A 14,076-nucleotide genomic window follows, 5' to 3' on the forward strand; every position below is an offset into this window, starting at 1 on the left:
CTCCTTTCTCAGACAAAGCTGATTAACTATGACCTTGTTTCTTACTGATTCTGGATCTAGCCCCAGAATCTTTCTCAAAAAGTACTACATGATGTTTAACAGAAAACAACAAAATTCTGTAAAGCAATTATCCTTCAATTAAAAAATAAATAAAATTTAAAAGTACTACAAATAGCCACTTCCAGCTAATTAGAATTGACTTATAGGATAAAAGCTCTAGGTCAAACATTGTCTGTATAGTTTTAAATTTGGAGAAAAAAGGGGCACTTTAGCAGATTCTGCCCTGGATGCGGAAGTCAGTCTCTACTGGGTGATGATGATAGTGGTAAATGTTTAGCCTTCTACTTAGTTCAATTCAACACAGAAATTTCTTGAGCACATACTATATTCTGGCATAGTCCTTGCAATTAGGAGCTTAAAGTCCAGGGAGTAGGGGAGATACTATAATAGGCAGTCCTTGCAGTATGATTTTAATAATAAACATAATAGAGCTTAGGATGAGATATGATGGGAAACAAAGGGAGGGATGACTCTTCCTTTGTTTCTACAGGAGGGTTGGGGAAGGGGGTCGTGGAAGACTCCTGGGAGACGATACTTCAAATAAGTTTGAAACTAACTCAACATTGTAATGGCATCCCACTCCAGTACTCTCGCCTGGAAAATCCCATGGATGGAGGAGCCTGGTAGGCTGCAGTCCATGGGATCGCTAAGAGTCAGACACGACTGAGCGACTTGACTTTTCACTTTTCACTTTCATGCATTGGAGAAGGAAATGGCAACCCTCTCCAGTGTTCTTGCCTGGAGAACCCAGGGACGGGGGAACCTCGTGGGCTGCAGTCCATGGGGTTGCACAGAGTTGGACAAGACTGCAGTGATGCAGCAGCAGCAGCAGCAACATTGTAAATCAGTTATACTCCAGTAAAATTAAACAAAGAAAACTCTTCTAACATGCCAGTCGAGATGATTACAGTTGAGTTAGTTTAAGATCAGTTTCCATCCAAATTGACAACAGGATGGTATTCTTAGATTTTTAACTAAGTAGAGTAATTTTGGGGATGTGAGAATTATCAGAGTTCACTTACTTATCCAATAAATATTTACTTGCCACCTGAAAGAAAAGATAATTAGGAGCTGGAGTGACAGAATTCTAGACAGACAGAGGTGAAGGTATGAAAGTATAAAATCATTCACATTATCACTGCATAGGTCACCTATATTATAGAATCCCAGGTTCCTGCTTGATTCTTGCCCTTGAGGGAAGAAACGTGGATTGACATCTGCATGACATCCAGTTCAATGTAAGTGTTCAATGAATATTCGTAGAAAGAATGAAAGTTGTCGTCTTTCCTTTGTCTCTCTGACTCTGTTACTTATTTTGTTAATTAAAATCTCTACTGTTTTAAGTTCAGTTGCACTGCGAAATCAGTTTGATTCAGTTCAGTTAATTAGGATTGAGCACATGTTCCGTGTAAGGCCCTACCTGAAAGATCAGACAAAGGTCCAGGAGGAGCTGACTTTTGAAATGAGCTTCCTTTGAATATCTACAAGTAGGATGGCTTCATAATTTATTAACCAAACCTGAACCTTTGTGGAGGTGAAAGTGTGATCTATTAGTAATTGGGATAACAGGCAGGCACAACGGAACGTGTTCTAGATGAATAGGATATGTTGATTATGCTACCTGTGACTCACTTGATTTGAAATCAGTCTTGGATTTAAAAATTTCTATTTCATACTTATTAACTATATGGCTTTAAATAAATTACTTAATCTCTATGAGTTCTAGTTTCATTAATTGTAAAGTTAAGATGACAATACATACCTCATAGTAAAATTTGGAAGATCAAGTGCGATTATATATATATATATATTACTTAGCTTAGGGTCTGTCATATGCAGCCTCTAAAATGGTCCCTGTATTAATACATTCCCCTCCTCTTGAATGTGGACTGCACCTAGAGACTTGATTCTAATGAATAGAATGTGGCAAAACTGATGGGCTGTCACTGTTGAGATTAGGTTCTAAAAGGACTATGGCTTTCATTTGCTTCTTTCTCCGTTCTCATCCCGGGAGGAGCCAGCTGCCGTGTTGTGCATAGCTGTATGGAGTAGCCCACAGAACATGGAAATGGTATCTTTGTCAGCAGGCAGTGAGGGCTCAAGGACTGCCAGTAGCCATGTGAGTGAGCTTGGCAGCAAATCTTCCCTTATTTGAGCCTTGGGGTGAGACTACACCATTGGCTAAGAACCTGACTGCAGCTTGGAGAGGCTCTCAGTCAAGGGCCCCCAGCCAAACCAGCCCAGACCTGGTTCCTGACCCACTGAAACAGCTTTAGGCTGCTAACTTTTAGGGTAACTTGCTACAAAGTAATAGGTGCCTAATATAGGGCCTGAATCATACTTTTCTGTTAAATAATTTATCTATGAATGGTAATACCTAGATAATTTTCTACTAGTGAGAATCTCTTATACCAAAAAACTTCTCTTCTGCTTCCTCCTTCTACTGGAGCTTTTCTCAATGTGTCCAGAGGCCTAATGGAGGCCTGAAACTCTGAAATTTCACCCATTTACTAGATATTCACAGTAGCTTTTTTTTTTTAGATTTTTTAAAATGAGGATCATTAAAGAAAATCTTTATTGAAGTTGTTACAATATTGCTTCTGTTTTATGTTTTACTTGTTTGGCCCCGAGACATGTGGGATTGTAGTTCCCTGACTAGGGATTGAACTCATACGTGCTGCATTGGAAGGTGAAGTCTTAACCACTGGACTGCCAGGGAAGTCCTCACATTGGCTTTGGAGGCAGTTTTCACATGGCAATGAAATTAAGATATCAAGAAAACCCTTTCTGTTGGGCTCTCAGCTTTCTTAGAACCTTCTGTATCATCAGCCAATTCACCATCAAATTTCATCAAGTATCTGCAGTGAAAAATCAGATTTATGTGTTTTTCTCAAAGACCTTTTGGTTAGGAGGAGAAGCTAAGACTGGTTTACACACTTATATTCAAGTCAAGACAGGGAATGAAGGTAGTCGACTAGAAATAATGAAAGGAGCAAAGTAGTTGATGTCAAAGAATCTGGGTTTAAATCCCAGGTCTAATCAACTACGTGTTGTTGTTCAGTTGCTAAGTCGTGCCCAACTGTTTGTGACCCCATGTACTCAGCATGCTAGGCTTCCCTGTCCTTTACTATCTCCCGGAGTTAGCTCAAATTCATGTCCATGGAGTCACTGATGCCATCCAACCATCTCATCCTCTGTCGCCCCCTTCTCCTCCTGCTCTCAGTCTTTCCCAGCATCAGGGTCTTTTCTGGTGAGTTGGCTCTTCGTGTCAAGTGGCCCAAGTATTGCACAAGCCCCTTATCCTTATCCATCAAAAAGAGGGTGGACAGAAGAAGCAAGAACTATAATCAACCATACTTAAACTTATTCCAAATAAGGTCATATTCTGAGGCACTGGGGGTTAGGACTTCAGTGTAGGAATTTTGCAGGGACACAATTCAACCATAGCACCTTGGCAGTCCTTTCAGCCGGTTCCCACTGACCGTGCCTCTGGCAAGGTTCCCTTTGCTGGTCAGGCAGGTGTCCCTCCGGCTTTGCTGCTGGAAGCTGTGGCATGCACACTTGGCCTGATGGGCTGGAGTCGCTGCCAGGGGCAAATGTTGTTCCCCTGCTACCACAGCCAGCTGCATCTTTGTCAACAAGACCACCATGCCTTATTGACCTGCTGGAGATCCTTCCGCTATTATGTTCACCATCCCTATTTGTCATCTGCAAAATAGACTCCCAGCCTCCTTCTGGGTGCTTGTGTATCTGTGTTGCCTGTGTAATCATTTAATACATGTTTTTTGAAAATAAAAATCAACCAGTAAGTCAATCCTAGGTCTGTCATGTATTAGCGGGGTGATCTTGGATAATCATCTGTGCATCTTCCCCTTTAAACTGAGTTTCTTCCTTCTATAAAGGGAGGATAATCATACTACTTTATATCATTCTGCTGATTGGGAGGAGAAAGGCATATTAGGTGTAAAAGTGCTTTGTAAACAATAAAGCAGCTTACAGGTTTATTTACCATTGGTTAAAGGAACCAAATCAATATGTTGCAATTAATGATAATGACAACAAATTAAAGACTATGGGGGTTCAGCAAAGAGGAGGGAAGTGGATTCTGACTGGAGGACTTGGGTAAGTCTTCCTAGGAGAGCCAACATTTGAGCTGGATTTTGAGGAATGTTTTGGGGGTGGGCAGTGCAGGCCGAATAGGAGTGGAGTTGAGCTTAAGTAATGCATCAGAGTATATGTGGTGCATATGGGGAAAATAATGAGCTGTTTAGTGTTTTGGAATCATATGATGGGGAAACTGGAAATTCAAGCTGGACCTAGACTAAAAAATTCTCAAGTTCTGGGCTGAGTAGACTTTAAATTAAAAAAATATATATAATTCTATCATCATGCACATAAAGTTTGGAGAGAGTTAGGCATAGTCCATCACCTTAAAGAATCTAGTCTTATTTGGAGCTTATTGTATATCTATACTCAGTCCAGAACATGGCACCAGTTATTTCCTTATTATTTCTCTTTGGGTCAATTTCAGACCTCCAGTGGTTTCCTGGAAATCTTTCTCCTATAGGCTATCTTTTTCCACATCTGTTTGCATCAGTCTGTCTACCTATCTATCTTTTTGAGATTACCAAGATTATTCATTCCTTTTGTCCAATGCCAGAGAAGCCAGTTGATTGACCTGGCTTGGATTTTCATATTCTTCCCTTTTGTTCAGACTCTGCAGTGTCTTTGACAAACTGATCTCTTACTTGCCAATGCTGACGACCCTTTATAACTAGTGTTGTTGCACTATGAGGCTAATAGACCCTTTCCCTACTGGTTAAGATGAAGAATAACTAAACTGGATGAAGAGAACAGAGAATGCCAGTTCCATATTCCCACTCCATTTGTTCATGCATTTGTTCATTTATTCTTGTAACAAATATTTGTTTCGCTAGGTATATAGTGTACATATCATGTTAAACAAAATATATGATTTCTGTCCATGGGAGATTCATATTTTGATTTGAGAGTGAGTTATTAAATGGGTAATTGCATAAAAAATGATTATTCACAGTGTTGGCAAATGCTCTAACAAAAAATTCCAGGATATTCTAAAACTGAATAATGAGAGAACTAGCCCAGCCTGGAATAGATAAAAGAACCCTTTCTTATAGAAGTAATGAGTAAACTGAGATTTGAAGGATGGTTGGAAATAAGCAAGGAGAATGGGGAAATGAAATAGAAAAGCATTCTAAGCAGAGGGAACAGCATGTGCAAAGGTCCTTTGGGAAGAAGCATGCTGCATTTGAAGACAGCTGTTATTGGAGAGCAGAGAAGAAAAATGGCACAAAATGTAGCCATAGAGCTTCACAGAAGTCAGATTAAGCATGAATGGGAGTCCATGTTTGGGATTTTGATCTTTATATTAAAAGCAAAAAGAAGCAATTGACAGGTGATATGATCAGATTTACACTTTTGAAAACCACTCTGTATACACTGTGGACAGTGGATTGGAGGAGGGCAAAAGTGGATATGTGGAGCTAGTTGTTCAAATGTGACATCAGAGTGGCTTGAACTAAGGTCCGACTGGTGGGGGCTAGAGAGACTTAGACTCAAGAAATGTTAGTGGTTACATCAAAAGGACTTGGTGATTGATAGGATATGTATTGATAGAGAAGGAGAGAGGGGTGTCAAAGATGAGTCTCAGAGTGCTGACTGTTTGCTGGGTGTTTGATGATGATATCCCTGGAGATGGTTACCCTGAAAAAGCACCAGGTTTGCATGAAAACCATTTTACATTTGTACCTTGCACCTAAAGAGCCCAAGAATTAGAGGAGTTAAATGAATTGATATACAGCAAATTAGTGGTCACCAAAATTTAGATTTCTGGATTTCTCATTGTTTATTCCTGTTACCCCTCCTCACTTCCATGGCAACTGCCTTCTAGGTGATTTCTAGGTTTATAGACTGCTCTCCTTTTAGTCTACTCACCACATTGATACACCAGTCTGTCTAAAACTCTTCAGAAACTCCCATTCTTCACCTAAAGAATAAAGTCAAAGATCCTTTCATGGCATTTCTTCATCTGAAGAGAACTGCGGGTCATTTAGTTTAGTTGAAGTATAGAACGTGAGCATGGAGAGAGATAAAAAAAGAAACTAAAGTCTATTAGAGTCCAGATTAGATTTTGTAAATAACTTTCTAAATAACTTTTTATTTAGATTGTAATTTGCAAGAAATGGAGAGCCATGAAAGGATTTTAAAATAGCTTTTATTTTTATCAAAATATATGTGTACAAGATTTAAAGGGTCAATTTGCTCCACAATGCTTTTGTAAAAAAAAAAAAAAAAAGAAGCAGTCCCAGCTCTGCACCCTAACCCCATTTTCTCACCTTAGAGAATTAACCACTTTTAACAATTTTGGTTGACTTTAGATATTGTTATTTACCTCCAACTTTCTAAATAACATGCCTATTTTGCTACTCTTTAATTTTTAAATTTCTGATAGTTATCAACTGCCCACTACAGAAGATAAGACTTTATCTCTTTTTCACCTCTGATCCCTGTCCGGGCCCAATCATCCACATATATGCTAACTGCCCCTCAGTTTCCCAAAATACACTGTAGTTTTAGCTAGGTAAATATTCAGAGTTTACATTATTATGACTGTGTCAGTTCCATTCAGAGCTTAGAAATAAGGTAAACTTTCTATTTCCTGCTCAACTGATTGTTTTATGTGTAGTTAATAAAGGTCTTGATTTTTATTTGCTTAGTTTTCTAGGTATTTATACCGTTATCTCTCAACTCAGTCCAAGGTGAGCAAATATCCTCTCAACATATTAAAACACATCAGATGTTTTATTAACTTTATCTTCTAGAAGTTTACTTTGGAGTTGTCTGTTCCTGTGAGTTGCCATCCTGGTAGTTCCTCTCTCCATCATTATGGGTATTCCCTTCTCCTCTCCCTAGTGAGGGATTCCTTAGTTCTGTGATTCTATATATTGTTCTTTTATTGTTTAAAACCCACGTGTCCTCCAAAAGCTTCATATGAAAAGCTGCATCAACGGTGAATATTTTGAAGAATTGCACATCAAATAATGTTTTTGCTCTCATGCTCAATTGTTAGCTTGGTTGGGTATAGAGTTCTAAGTTGGAAATAAATTTCCCTTTAAATATTGAAATTATTACTGTGTTCTAGTTTCCCTTGAGAGGTTCAGTGCCATTCTGATTGTCCTTTGTATGAAATCTGTATAGACCCTTTGGTTTCTTCTTGTAGGAAACTTATACAGAACTTTTAGGATCTTGTCTTTATCCTTGTAAGCTCTGAGTTTTCTTGTTGACATTGTTGGGTATAGGTCTATTTTACTATTATGCTAGGCACCCAGTGAGCCCTTAACATGCAAAACTTCTCTTTTTCTGGAAAAATTATCAACTCTAAGGTAATTTCTTTATTTTTATTTTCTATGTTCTCTCTTTCTAGAACTCCTAGTATTTGGGTGTCAAAAAATAGAACCAGTGTTTTAATTTCATATTAATAATTTTTCTGCTTTCTGGGATAGTTCATCAATGTTGTATTCCACCTCTCTACTGAATTTTTCATTCCTGTTATCTTGTTTTGAAATTTCTAGTCATTATGTCCTCTGATGTGCATGCATGCTAAGTTGCTGCAGTCATGTTTGACTCTTTGTGACTCCATGGACTGTAGCCTGCCAGGCTCCTTTGTCCATGGGATTCTCCAGGCAAGAGTACTAGAGTGGGTTGCCATGACCTCCTTCAGGGGACCTTCCCAACCCTGGAATTGAACCCACATTTCCAGTGTTTCCTGACTTGCAGGAAGATTCATTATCTGCTGAGCCTTAGGATAATCAACTCTTATCTCTTCCCAAATATATATATATATATATATATTTTTTTTTTTCTGGGTATATCTTTCTGCAAAGTTTGATTCCTTATTAAGTTGTTAATTTCTGTTCTGAGCTGTCTTTCATTTTTAAATGTTTTTCTCAGATAGCTGATGATCATTGTTGACCATTCATATTTAAGAATAGGACATAAGAAACTAATAATGAGCTGTGTTGACATGGGTAGGGCTTCTTTTCAACTGCGGGTAGATTTCCAGCTTGTGCTTCATCCAGCCCAGCATTTCTCAAGATGTACTCTGCATATAAGTTAAGTAAGCAGGGTGACAATATACAGCCTTGACGTACTCCTTTCCTGATTTGGAACCAGTCTATTGTTCCATGTCCAATTCTAACTGTTGCTTCTTGATCTGCATACAGATTTCTCAGGAGGCAGGTAAGGTGGTCTGGTATTCCCATCTTTTTCAGAATTTTCCACAGTTTGTTGTGATTCACACAGTCAAAGGCTTTGTCATAGTCAATAAAGCAGAAGTAGACATTTTTTTGGAACTCTCTTGCTTTTTCTATGATCCAGCAGATGTTGGCAATTTGATCTCTGGTTCCTCTGCCTTTTCTAAATCCAGCTTGAACATCTGGAAGTTCATGGTTCATGTACTGTTGATGCCTGGCTCAGAGAATTTTGAGCATTACTTTACTAGCATGTGAGATGAGTGCAATTGTGCAGTAGTTTGAGCATTCTTTGGCATTGCCAAAGAATACTTGTTATTTTATTCACTAAGTTGTGTCCAACTCTTTGCAACCCCATGGATTGTAGCCCGCCAGGCTCCTCTGTCCTTGGGATTCTCCAGGCAAGAATACTAGAGTGGGTTGGGATTTCCTTCTCCAGGGGATCTTCCCAGTTCAGGGATTGAACCTTCTTCTCCTGAATTGCAGGCAGATTCTTTACCACTGAACCACCAGGGAAGCCCTAGCAGAGTACTTATTTAATAATTGCCCAATGAATATTTATTTTGTTAGATAGGAATTGTCTACTATGGTGTTTTTTATATGTATATATAGTCTAATTCATGTGTTATTTTGAAACTGATGTTGTCCCTTCATCTTCCAGTCAAACAACTGGTGAAGTTAATCAATGGGAGAGAAAGGGTGTGGTGAAGTGTGTTAGTGAGCGCCCAGAGCTTCTGCTCAACTGAAGGTCTTCCCTACTCCCGGGGTTGTCCTGGAGGGAATTTCCTCACCTTGGTGGCCTTTTACTACCACTTGCTGTAGGTCTTTTCCTGATCTTGACTGTGGCTACCATTGTTGCTCCTGAGTGGTTTGAATGGTAGCTGAGATGATGTGGTTCTTGTCATCTCTGAGGTCTGGACTCTTCCTTCACTCCTCCGTTGCCCACCTGTCTTCATTCCTCTTAGGCCTGGGTGATCCTCCATCCTTCCTTTCTCTAATAATTGCTCTTCCTGAGACCAGGAAACAGCCTCTTTTGTGCTGGCTCTTTCTTTGGCTCCTAAATAGAGAAACTTTGTGCTCTATTTCCTACAATGCCTCTGCTGTTTTGACTTCTGTTTGATCATGCTTTTATATTTTTCTTAAGAGTTGCATGTATCAGTGCTGTGGTCCAAATGCTGTGTCCCTCCTAATTCATGTGTGCCCAGTGTGTTGGTTTTAGGAGATGAAACTTTTGGGAGGTGATTAGATCATGAAGGCTCCACATGGTTTCATCACTGGGATTAGTACCCTTATCAAAGAGGCCTTAGAGAGCTCCACCATGTGAGGTTACACTGAGAAGAGACTGTCTATGAACCATGAAGTAGGCTTTCACCAGGTACTGAATCTGTCAGCATCTTGATCTTGAAATTCTAAGCCTCCAGAACTATGAGAAATAAATTTATGTTGTTTATAAACCACATAGTCTATGCTATTTTGTTATGGCAGCCTAAGACAGACTAAGACAATCAGAAACTAAAGACAAGTTCTCCCTAGGACTGGTGGTAAGATAATGTTAGTTATAGCATATGGCCTACTTGGAATTGTTCTATCTCAGTTATACTTCGCTAATATCCCTGACACTTTAAGCAATTTCTTTTTTTTTTTTTTAATTTAAATTTATTTACTTTAATTGGAGGCTAATTACTTTACAATATTGTATTGGTTTTGCCATACATCAACATGAATCCGCCATGGGTGTACACATGTTCCCCATTCTGAACCCCCTCCCACCTCCCTCCCCATACCATCCCTCTGGATCATCCCAGTGCACCAGCCCCAAGCATCCTGTATCCTGCATCGAACCTGGACTGGCGATTTGTTTCTTATATTATATTATACATGTTTCAATGCCATTCTCCCAAATCATCCCACCCTCTCCCTCTCCCACAGAGTCAAAAAGACTGTTCTATACATCTGTGTCTCTTTTGCTATCTCCCATACAGGGTTATTGTTACCATCTTTCTAAATTCCATATATATGTGTTAGTATACTGCATTGGTGGTTTTCTTTCTGGCTTACTTCACTCTGTATAATAGGCTCCAGTTTCATCCACCTCATTAGAACTGATTCAAATGTATTCTTTTTAATGGCTGAGTAATACTCCATTGTGTATATGTACCACAGCTTTCTTGTCCATTCATCTGCTGATGGACATCTAGGTTGCTTCCATGTCCTGGCTATTATAAACAGTGCTGCGATGAACATTGGGGTACACGTGTCTCTTTCAATTCTGGTTTCCTTGGTGTGTATGCCCAGCAGTGGGATTGCTGGGTCATAAGGCAGTTCTATTTCCAGTTTTTTAAGGAATCTCCACACTGTTCTCCATAGTGGCTGTACTAGTTTGCATTCCCACCAACAGTGTAAGAGGGTTCCCTTTTCTCCACACCCTCTCCAGCATTTATTGCTTGTAGACTTTTGGATCGCAGCCATTCTGACTGGTGTGAAATGGTACCTCATAGTGGTTTTGATTTGCATTTCTCTGATAATGAGTGATGTTGAGCATCTTTTCATGTGTTTGTTAGCCATCTGTATGTCTTCTTTGGAGAAATGTCTGTTTAGTTCTTTGGCCTGTTTTTTGATTGGGTCGTTTTTTTTTCTGGAGTTGAGCTGTAGGAGTTGCTTGTATATTTTTGAGATTAGTTGTTTGTCAGTTGCTTCATTTGCTATTATTTTCTCCTATTCTGAAGGCTGCCTTTTCACTTTGCTTAGAGTTTCCTTTGTTGTGCAGAAGCTTTTAATTTTAATTAGGTCCCATTTGTTTATTTTTGCTTTTATTTCCAATATTCTGGGAGGTGGGTCATAGAGGATCCTGCTGTGATGTATGTCAGAGAGTGTTTTGCCTATGTTCTCCTCTAGGAGTTTTATAGTTTCTGGTCTTATGTTTATATCTTTAATCCATTTTGAGTTTATTTTTGTGTATGGTGTTAGAAAGTGTTCTAATCTCATTCTTTTACAAGTGGTGGGCAAAGACCTAAACAGACATTTCTCCAAAGAAGACATACAGATAGCTAATAAAAACATGAAAAGATGCTCCACATTGCTCATTACTAGAGAAATGAAAATCAAAACTACAATGAGGTATCACCTCACACCGGTCAGAATGGCCATCATCAAAAAACAATAAACGCTGGAGAGGGTATGGAGAAAAGGGAACCCTCTTGCTCTACTGGTAGGAAAGTAAACTGATGCAGCCACTATGGAAAATACGATTCCTCAAAAAACTGGGAGTAGAACTGACTAGAACCCAGCATTTGCGACCCCGTGGACTGTAGCCCACCAGGCTCCTCCATCCATGGGATTCTCCAGGCAAGAATACTGGAGTGGGTTGCCACTTCCTTCTCCAGGGGATCTTCCCGACCCAGGGATCGAACCCAGGTCTCCCACATTGGAGGCAGACACTTTAACCTCTGAGGCACCAGGGAAACCCTTTTCCCAGCACCACCACTTGTTAAAGAGATTGTTTTTATTTCAGGACAAACGTGTTGTCTGTATGAGAACTTCTCTGAGAGATAGGGGAAGCTTTTGTTCCCTGGATTATGAATTTCAGTCCCAAGGCTGAGATAACATACATACCAGTCTTCAGCAGAACCCTGAGCTATGCACGCCCTTGCCCAACAACTTCCCACTCCCAAAGTGGATACCTATACCAGGGTGCTATGGGAACTCTGCAGATAGTCTGTATTCACAGAATAAACATGCTTTCAGTGAAATGTACACATAAAAGTATATAGTAGAATATCTGATATGTGATAATAGTTTAATAACTGTTAGGGAAAGGAACTGACACTTTTTAAATAGATACCATGGGTACTTAAGTATTGCATGATAGAAGCATTGCAAGGCATTGTGCTATGTGATTGATAACCTTTGTCTTTTTAAATCCTTAAAATAGCTTAAAATACATGTGTTAATTATCCACATCTTACTAATGAAGCCCTAAGTTTGAGAGAATTTAATTAAACTCTTCAATGTCACATAACTAGCAAGTGGAAGAACTAGAATTCAGTCCTGCCTGTTTCTAAAGTTCATGCTCTTTTCATAGTGCTGTGTTTTCTCCTGTTTGAACCTGAGTGTAAAATTGAATATCTGTATCCAAAGAGATTCCCATTTTATTCCTGCACATCTTATGTATGTATACACGAGACATACCATGTATAAGATTGTGGTTGTTTAGTTGCTAAGTCATGTCTCACTGTTTTGTGACCCATGGACTATAGCCTGCCAGGCTCCTGTGTCCATGGGATTTCCCAGGCAGGAATACTGGAGTGTGTTGCCATTTCCTTTTCCAGGGGATCTTCCCAACCTAGGGATTGAACCCGCGTTTCCTGCCTTAGCAGGTGGGTTCTTTACCACTGAGCCACCAGGGAAGGCTCCTATAGTATAATTTTTCATATCTCATGCTTCTGTCCTGGAGGACAAGCCAAAGGAGTTTTGAATGAATACCTCCATCTTGAACATTCACTTCAAAAAAAAGGTGAGGGGAAATAAATTTGGAGTATGGGATTAACATATACACACTACTATATGTAAAATAGGTCAACAAAAAGGACCTTCTATATAACACCGGGGACTATATTCAATATCTTATAATAACTTATAATGAAAAAGAATCTGAAAAAAATCTATGTATAACTGAATCACGTTGCTATATATGTGAAACCAATACAACATTGTAAATTAACTCTACTTCAATTTAACAAAAAGAAAAAAAGAAGAAGGAGAAGGAGGAGAATATAAATAAGAAGGAATGTATCGATATGATGAAAAGAAAGATTTAGTGATAGAGTAAGCCTTTTGGGGGGGTATGATCTTTGGCAAGAAAAATAGAACATAGATTATTTAAACCTATATATGTTTTATCGAGAAAGTATCAGAGGAAACTGCATTGAGTGCATGTTAACCACTCAGTACTTGTGTGCTGAATGCAAATTAATTGCTAAAACCATCTGGTAATCATTTGAATCTGGCAATAAAAGTGATGAGTGAAGCATTTATCATCAGTCTGAAGGCACATTTTTCTAATGGATCTTTTATTCAAATTTTTATGTCTATTGTGAACTTAAGATTTTCTCTAGATACACAATGCTTCCAACTTCTATTTGTAATTTGGATGATTTCAATGACAAACTGATAAAACTAGAAATAATATTGCAATTGACCTTTATTGGTCAATTGGTCAATAAGGAATCTATCTCTGCCCTCCCCAAAATAATGTAAACTTTGATTAAATGAAAAGAAAGCCAGTGAATACACTTCAGTTTTAAGAAACCAACTCTTACTCATTTCAGAATATGAATAAAAGTGTGTGTGTGTGTGTATGTATAGGGGTGTACATATGCATGCATACTTCAAGAGAATAGATTTAAATTTCTGTTGTGTATCACTACAGAGATGTTGATCTAACCTTGACAATGGTATGCTCTTCAGGAAGATAGTAGAAGAAAATAAATATCTTTGGTTTTAGACTACCATCTTTAGGAAGGGTACCTCTCTTAAACCTGGCCCTGTCCAGAGCCCTGTGCTTTATGGGGCCCTGCGCAGGACAAACACTCCAAAATAAAACTCACTTTAAAAGCACATGAATAGCTCTCTCATGTAGAATCTAACGTTTAGCACTGATGCATTGTGACCTGTTAACTCAAACATCAATCTGAAAGGAAGTTAACCTTGAATACCCACTGGAAGGACT

The sequence above is a fragment of the Bos javanicus genome, chromosome 29 (assembly GCF_032452875.1).
Source record: "Bos javanicus breed banteng chromosome 29, ARS-OSU_banteng_1.0, whole genome shotgun sequence".
NCBI lineage: Eukaryota > Metazoa > Chordata > Mammalia > Artiodactyla > Bovidae > Bos > Bos javanicus.